This window comes from Gadus morhua, chromosome 16, assembly GCF_902167405.1.
Source record: "Gadus morhua chromosome 16, gadMor3.0, whole genome shotgun sequence".
NCBI classification, from domain to species: domain Eukaryota; kingdom Metazoa; phylum Chordata; class Actinopteri; order Gadiformes; family Gadidae; genus Gadus; species Gadus morhua.
Window position 1 is genome coordinate 16,286,518 of NC_044063.1, and position 22,560 is coordinate 16,309,077.

A 22,560-nucleotide genomic window follows, 5' to 3' on the forward strand; every position below is an offset into this window, starting at 1 on the left:
CGTGACCGATGCCTGCGACCAATCCCGCTGCGCTCCGCGGACACTGCCTCCGTGACGTCATTAACATTGCATATCGGCCTGTTAAATAATAATAATAATATAATAATACATTTAATTTAGAGGCGCCTTTCAAGACACCCAAGGTCACTTAAAGGCCCACTATGCAACTTCGGGAATATCTTCGCTGTTTTCTCTTTGGCACGCACATTACTCTACACAGCGCCCCCTACAGCTTCGTAGTAGATATTTCACAACACTGTCGTAACAACTCGTTGACGTCCCTTCCCCATGCACTTCTACGCGAGCCATGTGCATTTGTTTTCAAAGAAGCCGGCGAATGCGTGGAGCCATGTCCGAAGTAGATATTCATAAAGTGTAGGCAAGGTTATACATTTTTAAAAGGGTGTATTTGCATTGCAATAAACATAAATCCATCCTTTTTTATAGTTCACCGGGAGAATTTATACCCTAGGTTATAATTGTTTTATCTTAGGTTGAACAGAACAATCAGTGTAAGAGGTTTGGCCAACATAATAATCGAAATAAACAAGAACCTGGATTCGGGGATTCAGTCTGTATCTGGGGGACAGACGAACAGCAAAACACCCATGGAAACAAAGGTGTTTATATGGTTGCAAGCAAGCTAGAAACATACAGGGCTCACAACAAAACGGTCGAGAAAACAATTTTTACAGGGCTCACAACTAAATGGTTGAGCAAACACATTTGTACAGAGACTATCAACATCAAGAATACCACGAAGACAAAGTTCACCCAAGGGTACTTTCAATTTCAAAAGCAACACGGCCGAGTCGGCGTCTGATTTGCAGTCTTCTTTTTCTTTCAGTTCACGCTATTCCTGAAAAGCTTGCCCAACGTTTACTCGTGTCTGGCCTCTCTGTCGGTCAGTCTCCCTTTTCTCTTCTTCTGTTCCTCCGACATTGGGTTTCTCTGTCTCTTTTTAGTCGGCTGATCTATGATGAATATAACAATCCCTTAGTTACTTGTGTTTATATCGAGCCGGTTCCGTGTTTGGGGGTCTGTGCCGTAAAGCAATTCGTTACTGTAGTGACCCTTGCACAGAAGCATACGGCCGACATCTTTCTTTATTCTGGGTTGAAATAGTAACATAGTTACGCCATTAAATGCGTTTATGGAAACATTTTTAGCGAGAAATGTGCATTTTACTTTCATAATGTTCGCTCGGTGAATGTGAAGGATGTTCGGTTTGATAGTTATGACGAAGAGTGAACGCTCCGTTCACTTGCATGGCAACCAGTCTCTGGTTGCTAAGCAACCTCAACGTCTTGGCGTACTATTTCTCTCCTGATCAATACTACGAATGCTGGAAACACACCAGACACACCATGTGAAGTTATTTAACCCGATTATCGTTATTTATGAGTCCTTAGCCCAAGTGAAGGAGTTCAAGTACCTCGGGGTCTTGTTCGCGAGTGAGGGTACTATGGAGCGTGAGATTGGCCGGAGAATCAGAGCAGCGGGGGCGGTATTGCGTTCGCTTTACCGCACCGTTGTTACGAACAGAGAGCTGAGCCGCAAGGCAAAGCTCTCGATCTACCGGTCGATCTTCGTTCCTATCCTCACCTATGGTCATGAGGGTTGGGTGATGACCGAAAGGACGAGATCGCGGGTAAAAGCGGCCGAGATGAGTTTTCTCAGAAGGGTGGCTGGCGTCGGGGGATAGGGTGAGAAGCTCAGTCATCCGCGAGGAACTCGGATTAGAGCCGCTGCTCCTTTACTTAGAAAGGAGTCAGCTGAGGTGGTTCGGGCATCTGGCAAGGATGCCCACTGGGCGCCTCCCTTTGGAGGTGTTTCAGGCACGTCCATTGGGGAGGAGACCTCGGGGAAGACCCAGGACTAGGTGGAGAGATTATATCTCAACACTGGCCTGGGAACGCCCCGGGATCCCCCCGTCAAAGCTGGTCAATGTGGCCCGGGAAAGGGAAGTCTGGAGCCCCCTGCTTGAGCTGCTCCCCCCGCGACCCGACCCCAGATAAACGGATGACGATGAGATGAGATGAGATCGTTATTTATATCCGAGATTATTTAATCAAACCCGATCTAAACTCTATAATGCACCCAAACACGGCGGCGTTTGGGTTTCCTACCTCGGACTCTAGCGCAGCCACAGGCGCGTTGAACCATTTTTGTGACACACAATGATCAAGCGTCAGGTTAGGCGCGTTACTCGCGTTATCCAACGCGAGTAACGCGGTTGGTGTGGCCGTACCATTAGTCGATTGATCCATGATGAATGCAACAATTGCCTCGCAACTGGCTGTTCATATCTAGCCGGTGCCATGTTTGGGTGTGTGTCTGTGCCGTAAAGCATTTTCGAAACTACAATCTGACTACATTTTCGAGGATACTTCCGCTGCGTCACATCCGGATTGTGTCGGTCCGAACAGATCAAGTTGCATATGCGCTTTTTCACTGGAGAGGCGACATGGGTAAATGACACACCCACCAATCGACCCAGAAATGGATGCAGAACCATCAGCATAACTCTCAACCTGCATACTTAATGTAATTTTGGCTAAAAAAGTTGCATAGTGGGCCTTTAAATGCCCGGTCTATTGCAAATAAATCCTTCTCTCTGAACGATCTTTTCACAAGAGAAAAGCTGGATTTAATGTGTCTTTCGGAGACATGGCAGAGAGAGGAAGAGTTTATTCATCTAAATGAACTCTGTCAAGCTGGTTGCTCTGCCGTCGGGAAGCCCCGCCCCTGTCGTCGTGGGGGGGGTCTGGCTGTTGTATACAAGGACAGTTGCACATGCAAAGTGACTCAGACCCAAGAATACACTTCATTTGAGTCTCAGATGGTCAGGGTGGGTTCTTCAAATCCATTCTACTGTGTGTCAATCTACCGTCCTCCTGGCCCTGCTGCTGTGTTCTTGAAGGATTTTAGTGACTTTTTAACCTCCATAATAAGTTTGGAATCTGTTCTAATCCTTGGAGATTTTAACCTTCATGTTGATGACAGCTCATCTTGCTCCGCGAAGGAACTCTTATCATTGACTGAAGCTTTTAATTTTGAGCAACATGTTTCTGAGCCTACACACCAGAAAGGCCACATTTTAGATTTAGTTTTTACTCTTGGCCTGGACATTTCAAATGTGTCTGTACAGGACGTCCATCTGAGTGATCATTGTTTTGTTTTGTTTGATCTGCACTTCAGCCCTGAGCCTAAGCCCTTAGAAGTTAGGTCTCAGAGGCGTGTTATCTCTGCTAATACTGCAGACAGTTTTTCTGCTATGTTTGACCCTCTTTTATTTATGGATTGCCTTGATGTGGACAATTTTATGCACTGTTTTACCAAGCAGTGTGTTAAAATTTTGGACCAGGTGGCACCTGTTAAATCAAACTTGTCAATACAGAAAAAAGTGTGCCCTTGGACAAATGAAGTTACCTTGAGTCTAAAGAGACTATGTCGAAAGACTGAGCGTCTGTGGAAAGCCACTAACCTTGAGGTGCACAGACTTTATCTCAGGGATCTTGTGTCCTCATACAATGAGATGGTGGAAAATGCCAGATCGGACTACATTCGCCGACTGGTAACAGTAAATAAGAAAAACCCCAAAGTGTTATTTGACACTATCAATTCTCTTGTATGTTCTGCTGCGCCAGTTACCCCTGTTTTTTGTGAAGCTGACAGCAATGCATTGTTGAGATTTTTCACTGACAAAATTAAGATGATCAAGGAGAAAATCCCTCCCCTTTTGTGTGGAACCCCTGCTGTCATTGAGCCTGTCTCCAGCTTGTGGTCTTCATTTAAGTCTGTGACTCTTACTGATATCTCTGCACTGGTGACCAAGATGAAACCCTCCTCTTGCTCATCTGACGTCCTTCCATGTAGGCTCTTTGTGAAAGTGTTTGATGTAATTGGCCCCTGGGTCACCAAAATGGTAAACCTCTCTCTGTCTACAGGTGTGTTTCCCAGTACATTTAAGCATGCCATAGTGGAGCCTTTACTTAAAAAAACAGGCTTAGACCCGACTGTCCTCAGTAACTTCAGGCCTATTTCAAAGCTGCCACTCTTGTCCAAGATCCTAGAGAAGGTGGTCTCTGAACAGCTGTCATTATTCCTGGATCAGGGTAACATCCATGAGACCTTTCAGTCTGGTTTCCGCAAACTTCACTCTACGGAGACGGCCTTACTGAAAGTGTCCAGTGACATTATGATGTCTGCTGATTCGGGAAAGTGCACTGTTCTAGTTCTCTTAGATCTGTCCTCAGCCTTTGACACGTTTGACCACCAGATCCTGCTGAGAAGACTGAGGGATGAAGTAGGACTGTCAGGGTCAGTTTTACACTGGTTCTCGTCATACCTCTCTGGGCGTTGCTTTAGTGTCACTGTTAACCAAATAAGGTCTGAGTCAGCAGATCTGTTGTGTGTAGTCCCCCAAGGCTCCGTTTTGGGCCCTGTGTTATTTTTGCTTTATTTGATCCCCTTGGGAAAAATCATTCAGGGATTTCCTGATGTTTCTTACCACATGTTTGCTGATGATATCCAGCTTTACTGTTCCTTCAAGCCAACTGAGCTCCAGAGGCTAAGTTCCTTAGTTCAGTGCTTGGTGGAGATAAAACATTGGCTGAGTGATAACACCCTGCAGCTTAATGAGGACAAAACAGAAACACTGGTTATTGCCCCTGATGATTCCATTCCAGGGATTAACCAGTACCTGGGTGACTTGGGCCAGTCTGTCAAACCGAGCCTAAGAAACCTGGGTGTTGTGTTTGACAAAGACATGTCATGAGTGCAGCACTGTAAACAGCTGACCAAAAATTGCTTTTTTCAACTGAGGAACATTTCGAAACTCAGGAAAATGGTTTCACAAAATGACTTGGAGCTGATCACTCATTCATTTGTGTCTTCGCGTTTAGACTATTGTAATAGTTTGTTTTCTTGTCTAAACAAAAAGGAGCTGTCTCGCCTGCAGTTAGTGCAAAACTCTGCAGCGAGAGTTCTGACTCGCACCAATAGGAGGACTCATATAACCCCTATTCTTAAAGCTCTTCATTGGCTGCCAGTTTCGTCCAGGATCAATTTTAAAATTTTGGTTTTAATGTTCAGAGCTTTGCATGGCCAGGCTCCGCCTTACATCAGTGATCTGATCCAGCCTTACACCCCAACTCGGGCTCTGAGGTCTGTGGATCAGAATCTGTTGACGTTGCCACATACTCGTTTCCGGACCAGAGGAGACAGATCCTTCCAGGCTGTTGCTCCCAGGCTCTGGAACGATCTTCCGCTCTCTCTGCGTTCGATGGAGTCTGTTGACTCCTTCAAAAAGCAACTAAAGACCTATTTGTTTGCTCATGCTTTTGCTTAGCTGTCTTGGGGCTGCTATGTTTGTCACCTAGTTGTCTTGGCCTTTTAAACTTAAATTTGTATGTACTTCTTAACTGTGTATTGTTATTGTTTTTGTTTTAACTGTGAAGCGCTTTGTGACCCTGGTCTGTGAAAGGCGCTGTACAAATAAAGCTTACTTACTTACTATTCCTCTCTTTATCTTTCTGCCTCTCTCCCTCTCTCACTACTGCTTCTACCATTACTACTACTACTACGGCTGCTACTACTAGGCTATACCACTTCTGCCACTGCTGCTACTATTACTAACATGTGTCTGTGAGCAAAACGTTTTTTGATTGCCTAACTTTTAATTAGGTCAGCCCATCAATAACGATTTTAAGATCTAATATTTAATATCTCTTTATCATAAATATATAATAATCTCAATCATACCTAGGCGTCCCCCTCTCTCTGCTACCTCCTGCTTCGCCAATCACTGCCAGGCCGCAATTTTTCTTTTTTTACGAAAATCTCATAAATATTCACCCTCAAAATGATCGGGCGTCATAGCAGTTATGTATACGCTCATTATACAACAGTTAGGAACCAATCAGATCGCTGGATTCAGGCCCCCCGTTGTATAAGCTGTATTATACAACCGGGGTCCTAAATCCAGCAATCTGATTGGTTCAGAAGTTGGTTCTGATTGAAGGGGGTCGCCGGCCCTCCGCTGCGCCTCGGGGCCGGACAACGCCCCTTAACAGTGGTATAATGAGCACATACCACAGCCTGTCGTGATCTATTGCTTAACCCTCATAGGATGTTCGTTTTTTTGTTACACAGGAGGTGCTGCTGGGTCTGGTGGACCCATTGCATTTTAGGCCTTTTAATTCAACATAATCAAACTTTTTTAAAAATACTCACCAAATGGTTACTTCAACCCAATTGCAAGTAATATAAACAACACATATGTTAAATGTTTTCCCTTTACCTTTGTTAAATCACATTTATGAATAGAGGTGCCACTCGTTTTTGTTTATTTTCATATTAGCGTGTAACAAAATAAGGAAATGCATCATAAAACAGGCATAACTGGGAAATTATCAACATCATTAGAAATTGAAACATACTCAATAACATCTGTCTGAACAACACATTAAAGCCTTTGAACACAGCCATTATACGTATATCAGTCTATACCACACATGAGGGGCAGAGTCTCACTGTGTGTGTATTGCATATGTATTATTTGCACTGGTTGCATGTATATTGTGTTTTATATTATTATGTATTATGTATATTGGTTATTTGTCTTTTACGTTTCGGTGCTGGCTGATGCTGATCCTCCTCTTCAAACTCATTGACAGACTCTGAATTTTCAGAAATGTTATCCTCACTTTCTGAAACTGTTTCCTCTGCATCACCATCAAAACCCTCTGTCTCTTCAAATATCAACTGTTAGGTAGTCTGAACAGAGAATCGCTTTGCCATCTTGATCAGTTGTGGTATGGAACCACGCTGACAGAGATTTTTTATAGTGTCAGATCCCCAAGCTGGATTCCCGCAAGACAGAGGGTGAAATGTGTGGGAATATGGGTGTGGATAGTCTTGGGTGCTCCAATGTTGCAACCTTGTGGGGGAACAGTTGGTGCACACTGTGGGTGCTCACACCAAGGGCCCATTCACCTGCTTTACTCTCTCCTCTCTCTCTCTCTCACACACACACACACACACACACACACACACACACACACACACACACACACACACACACACACACACACACACACACACACACACATACACACATACATACATACATACATACATACATACATACATACATACATACATACATACATACATACATACATACACACATACACACATATACACATATACACACACACAGAGGAGAAAGGGAAAATGAGGGTGCACAGAACCTATGATTTCCACACTTAATCTAGCTCCGGGTCCACTGGACCCGAACACCCTGTGTGTAATATAAATGTGATGGGGGGGTATACAGGGGGGGGGGGGGGGGGGGGGGTCCTTGAAAATGTTTTCTGATTCATGTTCCTCACAGAAAATAAGCCAAAGCCAATGAATCTTAGTTCAAAAAAATAATTATTTGTATCACTTTTATAAAGCTAAAAACTGAAAACGGGTCCCACAGACCCGAACACCTTATAAGGGTTAAATAACTGCTCATGGCCAAAAGATGGCAGCACGGGAGGAGGTCTCTCAGATCAAAGCCAATCAGAGCACATACTACGTCATATAGGCCACGCCTACTCGTGATCTACTCAGAGCAGGACCCCGGCCCGAGGAGGGAGAGATACTCTAGAGGCGGCGCAACCTCGGGTGCTCTGCTAAGCGTCGCTCCGCGCGTCAATATACGATTCCCCTCCTTTTGCTTCATAGTTACCATACCGAAACTAGGGCAAATAAAGTGAGTTAAAAGCGATCCTGACTCGAGTACATTTTCTAAATAACGCAACAATTTGGATGGTGACACCGAACGTGATTCTAAGGTCCGAGACTCGGTGACGCGCACCGGGCGAGACGCTCAGCATCCCTTCAACAGGCGCCACATAACAGGTAAGCATAACCTACTATCTTAAAGACTGAATCTGCATAGGATTAGATATAGGAATATTTAGATATAGTGGCATTGAGCCACCGTCCTGTGGCGAGTTGAACGATCTTTTTTATTTATTCTTTGATTTTATTAAAATAATAAGATCATATAGTGGAAGCAAAAGGCCAGAATTGTATAGGCCTAGAACTTAGGACCAGTTCCTTTATAATTTCGACAGACCGACTTAGATGGAATGGACAATCGACGTAGGTTTTATAACTGCGTATAGAAATCTGGGGGGACCAGGCGTCGTCAGCCCCTTTTTACTGGTGCACGTGCCCTAGTAAAAGTCGCCAGTGCCCCAGTAAAATTCCATTGATCATTATTCAATTAATCTGCAGAAGCGCCGCTCTCGCTATGGAATCGGCAGGATTCGTGCATCTCCTGCTGCCTCGGGAGTCTTCAGTCGAGCCTGCCACTTACCAGCCAATCAAAAAACGAAAGGGGCTACATAAAAGCCAATCAGAAAATAGCCCTATTGTATCCGGGTACGATTTAACGCAACAACCAATGAAAACAATCAGTTATCTCCGGATTCGTCCACCTGACTCTTCTGAATGTTTCGTTGGAAACCACGGGAGCTTTCGCACAGAGTAAGTCATCTCCTGTTATAACGTTACAACAAATTCACGACTTGTTTGACACAAACAATGACAACTTGATTGCTGTTAGAGAATGTTGCCCACATAATTAGCACCAGTTTTTCAATACTGAGCGTCTGTAGCCTGTAGTTCTATTTCATTCTTACTGACCGCCAGAGGCAGTGCTTAACACTGGATGTTATCCATCGCGCATGCGCAGGTCGAGTATTTAATATCAACAAAGTCACACGTGACCGGGGATGACGTCGGGCCGCCCGTCTATATAAGGCCACGTCACTCTCCAAGATGTCCCTTGTATCTTCTCGCAGTTGCGAATACAGGTTTAGAGTAAGAGATAAGCTTGAATAAAAGCAATATAAGCCGGTGACTCTTTGCTGGTAGCCCTGCAACCGCATGGTTGGAGCCACGAATTCGTCCTCCAAGGGCTGCGAATAGTCACGCTCGGCTTTGTTTTGAACGCCGCATACCGGTGTTTTCGCCGGTGAGCTCGGCTCACGCTAGACTAACACAGCGTCTTCATCAGCTGTAGCGAGGCTGCTAAGGTAAGTATTCTCTCTGTGTTAGCTTTAAAGTTAAGTAAGATAAGGGGATCCTGTTTTCGGCACCCGCTTAAGCTTACGTTTTGTTTTGTTTGCCTCACTGCATCGGAGATTGCCATTACCGGCGTCTGCTGCCTTTTGTGGCAACTTTCGTTTAAGTTAATTAAAGGCTCCCAGAGTGTTTTCGCTCGTTAGAGCGTGTACTCCCTTATTTGGAATTAAAGAGCAGAAGCTCCCCAATACGGTTGAGGCTAATGGGTAAATAAGAAAAAATATTTAATTTTGAAAAAAAAAAACAGAACTCTGTTTTAGTTTGAGTTTCTTACGTTGAGCAGTTTGCTGCACTTTTGTTAAATTATTACTGTTGGGTGCTTTCGCCCATTAGTAACTACTTTACTCTGGGAAAATATTTTTTTTTGATAGCTTATTTCCCCCAACATGTTAGGCTCACATGGTTGCTGCACTTGCATGGCCCCACTGCTAGCCCTAGATGGACATGATGAATGCCCCGCATGCCTCGGTGTGGTCCACCTGAGAGAGGGGCTATCCGACAATCAGTGCATGAATTGCAGTTTCATGCCACATGGGCTGAAAGTGGCCGAGGTGGAAGGACCTCAGGTTGAAGGTGATCTTCCCCCGCCTGGAAGAGAACCAGTGGTACGAGTACGCTCCCCACCAAGGGCTGCCCCGCCCAGGAAGAAGGCTAGGAAGGCTGACGGTTATGCTGCCAAAATGGACAAGCTAGTGTCAGAGTTCGCTGAGATTAAGAGTTTGCTCTATAACCTTCAGCCAGTCAGGTTGGCGTCAATCTCTCAGGCTGAGGCTCCAACTACACCAGAATGGGACGGAGATGCTCTGTCTACGAGGGCTTCCTGTAGCCAGTTCTATGAAGACGGGCCGGGACAGGGAGAGGTAGAGGCTTCTACCCAGGCTTCTGAAGGCGGCTCCCAACATGTAGGGAGTGGGTCTAGGGCAGGCTCAGAAGCTTCCCCGGCCACGGTTAAACCAGTGGTCCGAATGGCACTGGCACGCTTAGGGTTGGATGAGGCTCCAGCAGATATCGCTCCAGCTAGTGCATTCTTTAGGCGTGTCCCGCCACAAGATACTTTTTCTGTGCCTCCCTCCCAGCCATATATTGAGGAGCTTCACAGATGCTGGCCAGACCCCAGATCTCTATCTCATCACACCAGTGACAGCAGGGCCTTGGCTTCAATGCAGAATGCCAGCAAGCATGGACTAGACCGAATGCCAGCCGTAGAGCCGACCATTGCCTCCCTCATTGTGTCACCAGAGGAGGTGTTGAGGCCGAATGCCCGCTGTCCCAAGCCACAGTGTCGCATCACTGATGACCTGTTAACAAAGTGCTATGACACAGCGGCACGTATGGGCCGTATCGGGAACTCTTTGTCCCATTTAATATTGGCCCTGTCTCAATCCTTGCAATCATCCAGTGCAGATGCTTCAATGCAGAGTCTAAGTGACACGTCTTTGCAGGCATTTGCCTTCATGACTAGAGAGCTTGGTAGGCTGATGGCGTCGCTTACGCTGGCTCGCCGCCAGGTATGGCTGGCCCAGTCCCCATTATCAGAGCCATGCCGGAGGACCCTTCGCACTCTCCCCGTAGTTCCAGGAGAGCTGTTTGGCCCAGCAACACAACAGGCCTTGGATCGTGGCATCCAGGCTAACCAGACACGGCAGCAGTTTGCTAGCCTGCGGGGAGCTGCATCCCAACCGAGGCAGCAGCCTCTACAAGGTTATGGCGCCAATCGTCCTCTGCCGCTAGCACGTCCTAGTGGTTATTCCAGGACCTCACCAGCTCCTGAGCGACCCTATCAACCCCGTCGGGCTCCCACAAGGCCAGCACCACTGGCACAGAGGGGTCGGGGGTCGGGGTTTCCCCCCTCCAGGCCCCCAAGAGGGCGTGGGGGCAGGTACTGACGGCTCATGGCTGGGCGTCGGGCGCTTCACCCAACAGCACCTAATCTGCTGGGGAAGTTGCACTACAGACCCGTGGGTGGTGACCACGCTTTCCCAAGGGTACAATCTCCAATTCCGACGCCGGCCCCCAGTTTTCAGGGGGATCAGACTGACTACAGTCAGCGATCCCACAAGGCGACAGGCCCTCAGCAAGGAGGTATCCACCCTCCTGGGGCCTCATGTACTAAGACTTGCGTGGATTTCATACTGAAACTTGGCGTACGCCAAAACCCAGAAACTGTCTTACGCACAAATAAATTCAGATGTATCAAAGTGTGCGAACGCATGGATCCAAGCACGTTTCTTTTGTACATCTCAATCAACGTGGAATTGAGCGCACATGCCGAGGTGCCAAACTCCTCCCTGTCCACGCCCTCATTTAAATATGCAATTTCATTTAAATAGGCCTCTGGACCTGAGATTCACCTCTTAATCCGATCACCTGGCACCATGAACAGAGGCAAAAAACGAAACTTCACGGAGTCTGAGCTCGAGATTTTGCTCCACGAGGTAGAAATGCGCAAGCATATGCTATTGGAACCCTGTCAACAGGGATAAATGCAAAACAAAAGAGAAGTGAGTGGGAGTGTGTTTGCGAGGCCGTCAATGCAGTGGGGTCTCAGCAGCGCACACACTCTGAAATTAAAAAAAAGTGGTCAGACCTCAAGGTGGAGGTGAAGCGGAGGGTTTCTGCCCACCGCCGAAGCGTGACCGCAACAGGTGGGGGGACGGGAGTGGGGGAACTCTCCCCCTTCGATTTGAGAGGGGCCGCTTTGATCGGTGACACAGCTCTCACCGGAGGGGTGGGAGCCCATGAAGGGGACACCGATCACCCCCAAGGAAAATATGCTGAAGTCATAAATGCTGTAATTATACTGGTCATACAATTGGCTGCTTGCAATACACATAAGTCGTGCGTAAAGATGCCAGGATATTAAAGACTTTGACTCGTGTTTATTAACTTAATTTTTTTATTTTTTAATAGACAAGCAAGGAGAGGGCACGGATTGCTCCGTCGGCCCCGGCGTCTCCTCCGTCGGCCCCTGCGTCTCCTCCGTCGGCCCCGGCGTCTCCAGCGCCCTTCGGATTTGACCATTTGCGATGTCCTCTAACAACGCTAACGCAGCCATTTTTAAAACAATTTTCTTCATCCATTGCGCATGCTTTTATAGCCACCCATATAATTGCAAGGTGTGTTAATTGTTCATTAGTGTGTCTCTGATGTGCAAATCACTCTGAGTCATTGTTTTCACCTTTTTTCCCAGTTTCCCAGCGTCACCTCTAAGTGTCGCCAAAGGAACAATAGCTGTAGAAACGTGCGTACGACAGCTCTGGAGCTGGCGTGTGGACCGCACATTTTTACGGTCATTTCACGTTTTGTACATCTGAACGTGAGCGTGGAAAAGGACGTACGCCACGTTTTTGTGCGTACGCAACCTTAGTACATGAGGCCCCTGGAGAAGAAGGCCATCGAGATCGTAGATCCTCAGACACAGCAAGGTGGGTTTTACTCAGTGTATTTTTTAGTTCCAAAAAAAGAGGGTGGGTTTCGCCCTATACTGGACTTGAAGGGACATCTTGGAGAGTGACGTGGCCTTATATAGACGGGCGGCCCGACGTCATCCCCGGTCACGTGTGACTTTGTTGATATTAAATACTCGACCTGCGCATGCGCGATGGATAACATCCAGTGTTAAGCACTGCCTCTGGCGGTCATCCAGAATTCATAGAACCGTAGTTACATACGTAACTCGTTTTATAGCACACACACACACACGCACACACACACACACGGAAAATGAATAATGAATGAAAAATTGTCTGTCTTCAAAACTTGAAGTTTTAGTGGACAAAAACTTCCTTAACACAAAAAAGGAAATTATGGATATACAGGGTGTTTTTAACACACTTGATCAAACAATGTTCCCAACACTGACACAGATATTCAGATTGCACTCATAATTCCTGTAAACAGTTGTAGTTGTGAGCGATCTTTCAGTGTGTCGAGAAGGCTCCACACCTGGCATAGGTCAACCATGGGGAAAGGAAGGCTTCACCAACTTTCTCTTTTGTCCATTGAAAAGGAGCAACTATGCAAAGTGAGTCAAAGCCAAGTTATTGACCGCTTTGCCACCATGAAGGCGCGGCGATACAGCTTAATAGTGAAAAAATAATCATTTAAAAAGGCTCTATGCAGTAGTGTATGGCCTTAATTAGTTTAATTTAAGAGCTTTGATGGTTCTATAACATTTTCCAGGTTGATTGGTGGCAATGAGCCACCTCACCTTAAGTCAGAAATTCTATTAGTTTTAAACCTTGTTTCTTGCCTTTTTAGTACATGTCGTTCTGGCAAAATTATGCTCTTTCCACACAGCTTCTAAATAAATCTAGATGTGTAGACTTCTCCTGATAAAGAGGTGAAGGTCATAAAGAGACTTTTTGTTGTTTCCCTCTCTTTGTTGGCAGTTGGGGGCCTGTGCCCCAGTAAAACTCTAGATCTAGCAACGCCCCTATCCGGAACCGGTGTTGGGCCGAGTTTCGACCCCCCCGCATATCACAACCCCCCTTCGCGTCAACGCGCATTCGCTTATGGTCAACGCCCCATACTTTACCCTAGAAAGCACATTTAAATGTGACTGATCCAAAACGAAGGAAATCCTTTACTATGTACAGACTCAGTGAGCACAGCCTCGCCTTCGAGAGAGTGAAGGATATTGGATATATTCAATAGCAATATATATTTTCGATATATTGAATATATATATACTGGATATATTCCATATCCAGCCAATTTAGCCTGCCATATTCATCACCCCTCTCCTATTTCTTGTTTGCAAAGTCTGAGAAATGTAATGACGGTTGAGTGTTGAGTGTTACTGAAAAGACAATATTTTCTTCATATGAAATCTTCGGCTTTGAACCTCAGGTGACCTTTCTCCAATCATCACGAGAGTTTAGGTGAGTGACAGCTCACAGGCCTGTGTTGGCCTGTGAAGAATATTGGATATATTCAATATATATTGAATATATATTGAATATATCCAATAGGCCTATATATTTTGGATATATTGAATATATATTGAATATATAAATATATGGATATATTCAATATCCAGCCAATTTAGCCTGCCATATTCATCACCCCCCTACTATTTCTTGTTTACAAAGTCTGAGACACTTCAAATTGATTGGGCTTACATCGTTAGGTCACTGGATGTGACTGTAGAAATTTCAGACGTGTAGTCAAAATAGGGGACATTTGGCGGGGGGGGGTTGTATTCTGGCAGGCAATTTAGCCTAAGCCCAATCAATTTGAAGTCTCTCAGACTTTGCAAACAAGAAATAGGAGGGGGGTGATGAATATGGCAGGCTAAATTGGCTGGATATTGAATATATCCAGTATATTTATATATTCAATATACATTCAATATATCCAAAATATATCAGAAACAATCTCAGAAAAAAATATTTACAGGAAGTTTTTCTAAATAACAACCAAGAAAACTAAAAGCAAATAAAATAACTTGTGACCAACCCGACTACCCCTGCCCACCTGTTTGCTCATCAATGCTCAGTCCCTGAGGAGGAAGACGGATGAACTGACGGCAAGCGTAAGGTACCTACATGAATATCGGGGCGCCTGTGTGTTGGCGATCACAGAGACGTGGCTGGACAGTAACATCCCGTCAACCGAGGTGGAGCCGGACGGCTTCACTGCCTATAGAATGGACCGCGATCAAGGGATCACTGGCAAGTCGCGCGGCGGAGGAGTGAGCCTTCTCATTCGGGACGACTGGTGCCGGAGTGAATCAGTTGTAGTGCGGGAGCAGCTCTGTACTCCTGATATTGAGTTGCTCTGTGTGTCACTCCGTCCCTTCTACCTGCCACGTGAGTTCCTGCAGTTATTTTTCACAGTGGTCTACATTCATCCCCAAGCAAACATTGCTAAAGCATCAGAGACAATATTTCACCTCTCACAAAAACTTGAATCTCTCTCCCCCGATGCCCCCAAATTTTTCTTGGGTTATTTCAATAACTGCTCATTGAGGAAAAATCTGCGCACCTACTATCAATATGTAAGCTGCAACACTAGGAAAAATAAGACTTTGGACTTGTGTTATGGCAGCATTAAAGGTGCCTACTCTGCTTCTTCCTTGCCCCTTCTGGGGGCATCCGACCACAATGTGGTACATCTCCGGCCTGTATACCAACGGCTTCTGGAGAGGGGAAAAGCCCCAGAAAAGGACTGTTAAGATCTGGAATGAAGACAGCATTATGGCACTCCAGGGGTGCTTTGACTGTACCTCATGGGAGGGTTTTAAATGTCCGGACTTGAATGTACAGGTGGAGGTGATATCAGATTACATTACGTTCTGTGTGGACCCAGTACTGCCAACCAAGACTGTTAAAACGTATCCCAACAATAAACCCTGGGTATCAGGAAAGTTAAAATCACTCTTAAACAAAAAGAAACTGGCCCATATCCATAAGGACGAAATTGCTAAGAGAGATACACAAAGAGAAATTAAAAGACAGATTAAGATAGAAAAGAATACTTATAAACAAAAAGTAGAGCAAAACATGGCCCTGGGTAATTCTAGGCAGGCATGGCAGTCAATCAAGGCCATGACCAGCGCCCCTCATAAGGGGAAGGGGAAAAACAACATAAGGGTGGGGAAGGCCAGGATATGGCAAATAATCTAAATGTTTTCTTTTCTCGTTTTGAAAAATGGATTGGAACTAACACTGACCAAAAGCAGCCTGATCTAACAACCAGTCAGTCTATCAATATCTCACAGACAGAAGTTTGTGCGATGTTCAAGAGAGTTAACACACGCGAGAGCCCCGGCCCAGACAACATCTGTGGCAATGTGTTAAAATTCTGTGCTGAACAACTGTCCCCAGTTTTCACATATATTTTCCGGTCCTCTCTGGATCAGTGCATTGTTCCACTTTTATGGAAAACATCAACTATTATCCCATCCCCAAGATTCCTTCACCGACCGAGCACAACCACTACCGTTCTATAGCATTAACTTCATTGGTAATGAAATGCTTCGAACGGATAGTAAAAAAATACATTTTACCAAGGATCAATCATCTACTAGACCCTCTGCAATTTGCTTATCAGTCCAGCAGGGGGGTTGATGATGCTATTTTAACCTTGCTACATCTTGCTTACACACACCTGGAAGCTCCAAAAACACATTAAAATTATATTCTTTGATTTCTCATCTGCATTTAATACCATCCGACCTAATACCCTGGCTCAGAGGCTGCAGGACGACTTTGAACTGGATGGAAGCCTGATACTCTGGCTCCTTGACTTCCTCAGTCAGAGAGTCCAACAGGTGAAGGTGGGCTCTTCTTTCTGATCGAATTATGACCAATATCGGCTCCCCCCAAGGGTGTGTGCTATCCCCCCTACTGTTTATACTATACTCCAATAACTGCTCCAGCCCTCACCCTGGTAGGCATTTAATTAAGTTTGCTGATGATACAGCATTGGTCAGCCTCCTCCAAGGAGATGAGCAGGACCATGGCCCAGTCTTGCATGAGTTCCTTAACTGGTGTGAACAATCCCATCTCCTCCTAAACACCTCAAAGACTAAAGAGATGGCTATGGACTTTAGGAGAGACAAAGCATTTCGTTCAACGATTATCCAAGGGCAGCCCATACAGTCTGTCCATGAGTATAAGTATTTGGGGGTGGTTTTAGACCACAAGTTGAAGTGGGAGCCGTACACGGATCTCATTCAGAAAAAAGGACAGCAAAGGCTTTACTTTTTAAAAAAGCTGATTTCATTTGATGTACACCGTAAAATGGCTTAGATGTTCTACACTGCTTATGTGGAGAGTGTCTTGACCTTCTGCATGATCTGCTGGTTCGGCAGCGCAGCAGAAGAACAGAAGAGTAGGCTTAGGAAAATAGTGACCACTGCCAGCAAGCTGTTGGGTACTAATTTAAACATTCTGGAAAACACCTACAGAGAGAGAGTTCAGAGTAAAGCAGAAATTATTTTAGCAAATTCAAAACACCCACTTTTCTCCACCTTCAAACTATTACCCTCAGGTAGCAGGTTTCGATACCCAGCCCTCTCCAAAAATAGAACAAAACAGTCATTCATTCCACAATCAATCAGCCTTTTAAACAAACATTTAAAAAGAAGGTTTTAATTGTTGGTTTAAAATGCCAACATCTTAGATGTGTCCCTGAACTATGTGGAAAATATGATGATTTGGGGGTTTTGTCCTGTCAGTGGTTGTTTATCTTTATTTACTTTTTGTTGTTTGTTTTTTATGTCTTTGTTGTTAACGGTCATGTGTATCTGTCTTTTCACCAGAGGCGGACAGAGTACACAGCTTCCTTACTTGAGTAAAAGTACAGATACCCCTTGCTAAATTTTACTCAAGTACAAGTAAAAGTACAACAGTCAGATGTCTACTTAAGTAAAAGTACTGAAGTACTTGTTTTTAAAAGTACTTGAGTATCAAGAGTACAAGAGTATGTTTTCTAAATATTGCATTTCTACTGCCACAGTGCTTACATTTATGTATAGAAACGTCCTGCATGGAGTTATGAAAAATGTTAACACCTTGGAGAATATAAAAGGAATTGAAAGTAAAATCAAGTAATTTTCATCTTTTTACCATGGCAATAGCACAATAGTATACAGTATAACAGTATACTCAAGAACATAAAAACAATTGCTCAGCTTACATAAATATGCAATATCAGAAAAGAAAATTCAGCTAACAATTCTATGTATGTGTGAGTTTCTCAGTTTTTTTATCAATCAAATCAACAATCGTCTCATCTAATTCTGACCATGGAGTTGGCTTTGGCGGAAAGCGAAGGTGATTGCTGATAGGCTGAAGGCTGTCCTAATCAGTTTGAGAGGGAATCACGTTTGAGAGGGAAACAACAAATTGAGGGTTTCCGTGATTTTTCTTTTCTCCTTTTATTTTTTATTTTTCAGAAGGAGTAACGGGTACTCACGGTTATGGATAGAAATGTAACGGAGTAAAGAGTACAATATTTGCCTCTCAAATGTACTTGACTAAAGTCATGAGTACTCCCAAAAAATGATACTTGAGTAAAGTACAGATCCCTCAAAATTGTACTTAAGTACTGTACTCAAGTAAATGTACTCCGTTACTGTCCGGCTCTGCTTTTCACTGAGAACAATTTCCCCAAGGGGACAATACATTTCTTACTAACTAACTAATATTCATATAGATATATATATATTAGTAAATGCAGTTTCAACGTTGTGATAACCGTGGTCCAATCGATAGAGACGCTTGCTATGTAGGGAAGAGGTTGTCGGATCGAATCCATTTATTGTCAGATTTGTGCTTTTGTCAGATGGTCACGCTTTTATGATCGCAATGCTTTTTAGTCCGCAAGCCAGACCTCCTGTGTTATAAGTTCCAAATTCAGTGCCTTTTTAGTCAGCCAGACAGATCATCTAGGTGTCTTGTTACACGCTTTATAAGTTAATTATAATTAAATTATTACAGCCATGGAGCCTTTATTTTCGCGGAGTTATCGTAACATCCTCTCTTGTTCAATCTATATAAATACACAGTGGAAAGGAGCGAGAGGGAGCCATAGAGAGAGACACTGATGAACTGGGGAGCCATGCTTTAACAACGTTCAGAGGCTTGTAACAGTCTACTGAGTCTGACACGGTCCTTAAATGGGCTCTGGAGACGCAGGAATGTTGTTGGATTCAACTATTTGTGCATGGAAGCAAAAAAATATCTCCCCATCAAGGCCAACAGCAGAGTAGCCTACGAAAAGAATAGACTGATATGAATGCTTCAAATATTAAGACCCGATTGATTAGGCCTATGCCGACATAATATCAGTCCTAATCCTGAACGCACCGTGCGTACATTTTTCACGGCATTTTCCCCCAGACAGACAGACAGACGGACACTTTATTTACCCCAAACTAACTTTCATAATCCAGCAGGTTACACAATACAAATAACTCTTACACAAATACAGACAGCCTTTACAGTAGGCTAATACAGCGCCCACCTCAGCAAAAGGTAAAATGTAAAAAGAAGATATAAGCTACATTTAAAATACAGATGCTGTAGCCTACATAAAAATACAGATGCCACATGAAATATGAAAATAGGATGCAATCAATGTATAAATATGCAAAACTAGGATATAACTAGGCTATAATGAGAAAACTTGGTTAACTTACATCTGTGCAATGACTATCCTCCTAAATTAAATTAGTTAGATTTGATTTTGTGTTTGTGTGTTGGTTTTTAAAACCCGAAACAGAAAAACAAATAGGGCCTACAAAAATAGATACATTTATAGTTATAGGCTACACCAGAAGGCAGAACGCAGCGAATAAAAAAGAGCCAACCACCTAAACCAGCAATAGACTGTCTAATTATATTTAGCCTTAGTTATGGCCGCACTTGAACCTTATGGTGATTTTATTCGTGAACTATTTGACACTGGAAAGACACGACGCGATCAGTACCGCTCTAAAGCATTCTGGTGCCCCGAAGTACTCCGTTATGATGGTGAGGGAGGTTCTGTGTGGAGCACAACCTTCGAAGAAGAAATCTAGTTTCGCCTTCTCCCATGGGAAACAATAAAGCTGCCCATTGTAGAATGCGAGAGACTCGATGGAACGTTTGAAACGTCTTTATATGTATTAGGCCTATTATTATTTATTTTTAAACAACCTCTTGCCTACAGAGCAAGTGTCTCTATCGATTGGGCCACGGCCACGGTGACCACACTGTAGGAACTGGATTTACTAATATATATCGATATGACACTACAACTAACAACAAATGAGAGGAGAACTCCTCAAAGCAGATCTGTGCTAAACTGATTTGGTCTGCTTGTCTTGTTCAGCGATTTGGCGCAAACATATGAGGGTATTATTGTAGCAAAAGTCTTACCTGTAACTGCAGAATTTGAATGCGTACACTAAAGTCACAGTAAATTTGAAGTCGCATATATTTATTTTGCATGTGTACTCTAAAGTCACAAATGTGTAACAGTACATTTGTAGTCGTAAAAAAAAAAAAGATTTTTTTATACTATTGTAAATTCAGCATTTTAATGAGCGAGCACAAATCCATTTTACAACTGCTCGAATCTGCTCCTGCAAGTCTCAGCTGTGGGCTTTTTTGCAGGTTGTTTTGCACCACGTCTAGGTGGTAAATGTGTAGCAAAAGTATTCGTATCCGTAGATGCCAGAGCGTCCGTGGGTGGGACAAAATAGTCCCGCCCATAATTTCCTAATCCAATGAAAATCGCCGACAGGGATGCATTTCTCAAATTACACTGGGACCAGTGACGGCTGGTGGTGATTTTGGCTGGGTGGGCTAACGAATGCATTACATTTATCAATACTTCACAGGGCTCCAGACGCCATGAGGTCACCTTTATATCTCTGTTCATAACTTTCATATAATGTGAATGATTTTTAAACAAGAATAAGGTGTAGAGAAAGGCATGTCTTTTTTTGAAGCACAATTATAAATAAAAATAAGGTGTTTAAAGTGCTTCACTGAGCTGAAATTGAACATTTCGAACTAAACCATTAAGCAAAATAAAACTTTGTGCTTAAAGTATTACACTATTAAAATGTTGACTGGTCTCCCTTTGCGCAAAATGCGGCTGTAGACGATCACACACTCTTTGGTAGTCGCCGTCTGTGTCGCCGTCAATCATGAAGGACATGTAGGCCTATGTGGCGTTTCTGACGTCCGCAGCTGTCTTTTGCTTTAAGGTGTCGCCCAGCCTACTGCAATGAATTGTGCACATGCCATCTCATTGCTATACGTCGGGTTGATGTTTAATCAATTTCTCTTCATGAGAATAATTTCGGATTTAAATTGAGAATGGCAACTCCTCTTTGGCAATGTTGTATGCAACATTAAATGAGATCATTTCCGATTCCTTAGAGAGCCTTATTGTTACTACCTGTAGCTGAAATGCAGCTTGGAGAGGGGCCACTATCTTTACACACTTGTCACGTCATGTTGGGTTATTTAGACAGCTTTTTTAATGTTTCGATACGAAACGTAGTTGACCCGCTTACAAATGCACTATTACCGGCCATATTCTGACCACACTCCTGACAGTAAATCTGTACATCGTTTGGTTGATGTGTCCCCAATCTTTTCACTTCCAATTTTTCCTCCAAAGACATTAAAGAAAATCGATTAGAAAGTAAATAATCCACTTCGTTCATTTTCATGCTAACGCCCGCCATACTGCACTTGCGCTACTGTGCTGTGATTAGTCGAGGTCACTGTACTGTAGCTACTGTGCTAGGTCAGCCTTTGGGCTAAACTAATTTAGCCCAAATGGGAAGCATATGAAGGGGGCGTGTCAGGGCACCTGTCAATCAAACGTCAATGGAAGCTTACGCTACTGCGCTTGGGCTAAATTAAATGAGCCCAAATGGGGGCGTGTCACGACACCTGTCAATCGCAATATAATGGCCGCTTAGGCTGCTGTGCTTGGGCTGAATGCTTTAGCCCGAATGGGAAGCATATGAAGGGGGCGTGTCACCATACCTGTCATTCAAAATTGAAAGGAAGCTTACGCTACTCCGCTTGGGCTGAATACATTTAGCCCATTCACAGGAAAAAAACGAAGATATATATATCCTGGGTTTTTCTGTCACTTTTTGGTGCTGTTGCTCCTTTAGGTTCTACCAACATTTAAAACAATATGTTCTAAGTTTTTAATAATATTTTTTCATTTTTACTGTAAAAGGTAGGGAGGGCTTAGCTCTGTTAGCCCATTTATACCAGCCGTCCCTGACTAGGACCCACCGCGTGCCAGCCATGGAGCCATAAAGATCGCAGCATACTCAGCGCGGGTACGTTTCTTTCTGGAGAAGTGAAGAGGGCGTCCTACTGAACGGAGGTGGGTATCCTACATTATGTTAAATGAAATGACTTAGTTCAAGTGAATTCTCCCCAAAGTAGGCTATTGCATTAACATTTCTGAATTTATGTTATGGCGACCATTAAAATACATTGAAGGACATTTGCGGCATGTTAATGAAATACTTTGGGGGGAATTCACTTGAACTAAGTCATTTCATTTAACGTAATGTAGGATACCCACCTCCGTTCAGTAGGACGCCCTCTTCACTTCTCCAGAAAGAAACGTATCCCGCGCTGAGTATGATGCGATCTTTATAGCTCCATGGCTGGCACGCGGTGGGTCCCAGTGTAATTTGAGAAATGCATCCCTGCCGGCGATTTTCATTGGATTAGGAAATAATGGGCGGGACTATTTTGTCCCGCTCACGGACGCTCTGTCATCTACGGATACGAATACTTTTGCTACACATTTACCACCTAGACGTGGTGCAAAACAACCTGCAAAAAAAACCCACAGCTGAGACTTGCAGGAGCAGATTCGAGCAGTTGTAAAATGGTTTTGTGCTCGCTCATTAAAATGCTGAATTAACATAGC

The 22,560-nt window shown here is 44.1% G+C and overlaps 1 protein-coding gene across 1 annotated transcript in view; it reads left to right on the forward strand.

Moving 5' to 3' along the window:
- Positions 1-7,411: 7,411 nt before the first annotated feature.
- Positions 7,412-22,560, forward strand: part of LOC115528872 (P2Y purinoceptor 2) — a 39,172-nt gene continuing 24,023 nt past the window's right edge. The window contains exon 1 of the mRNA XM_030337249.1: positions 7,412-7,914. The gene's annotated coding sequence lies outside the window, so the exon portion shown is untranslated. The remainder of the gene's footprint in view (positions 7,915-22,560) is intronic.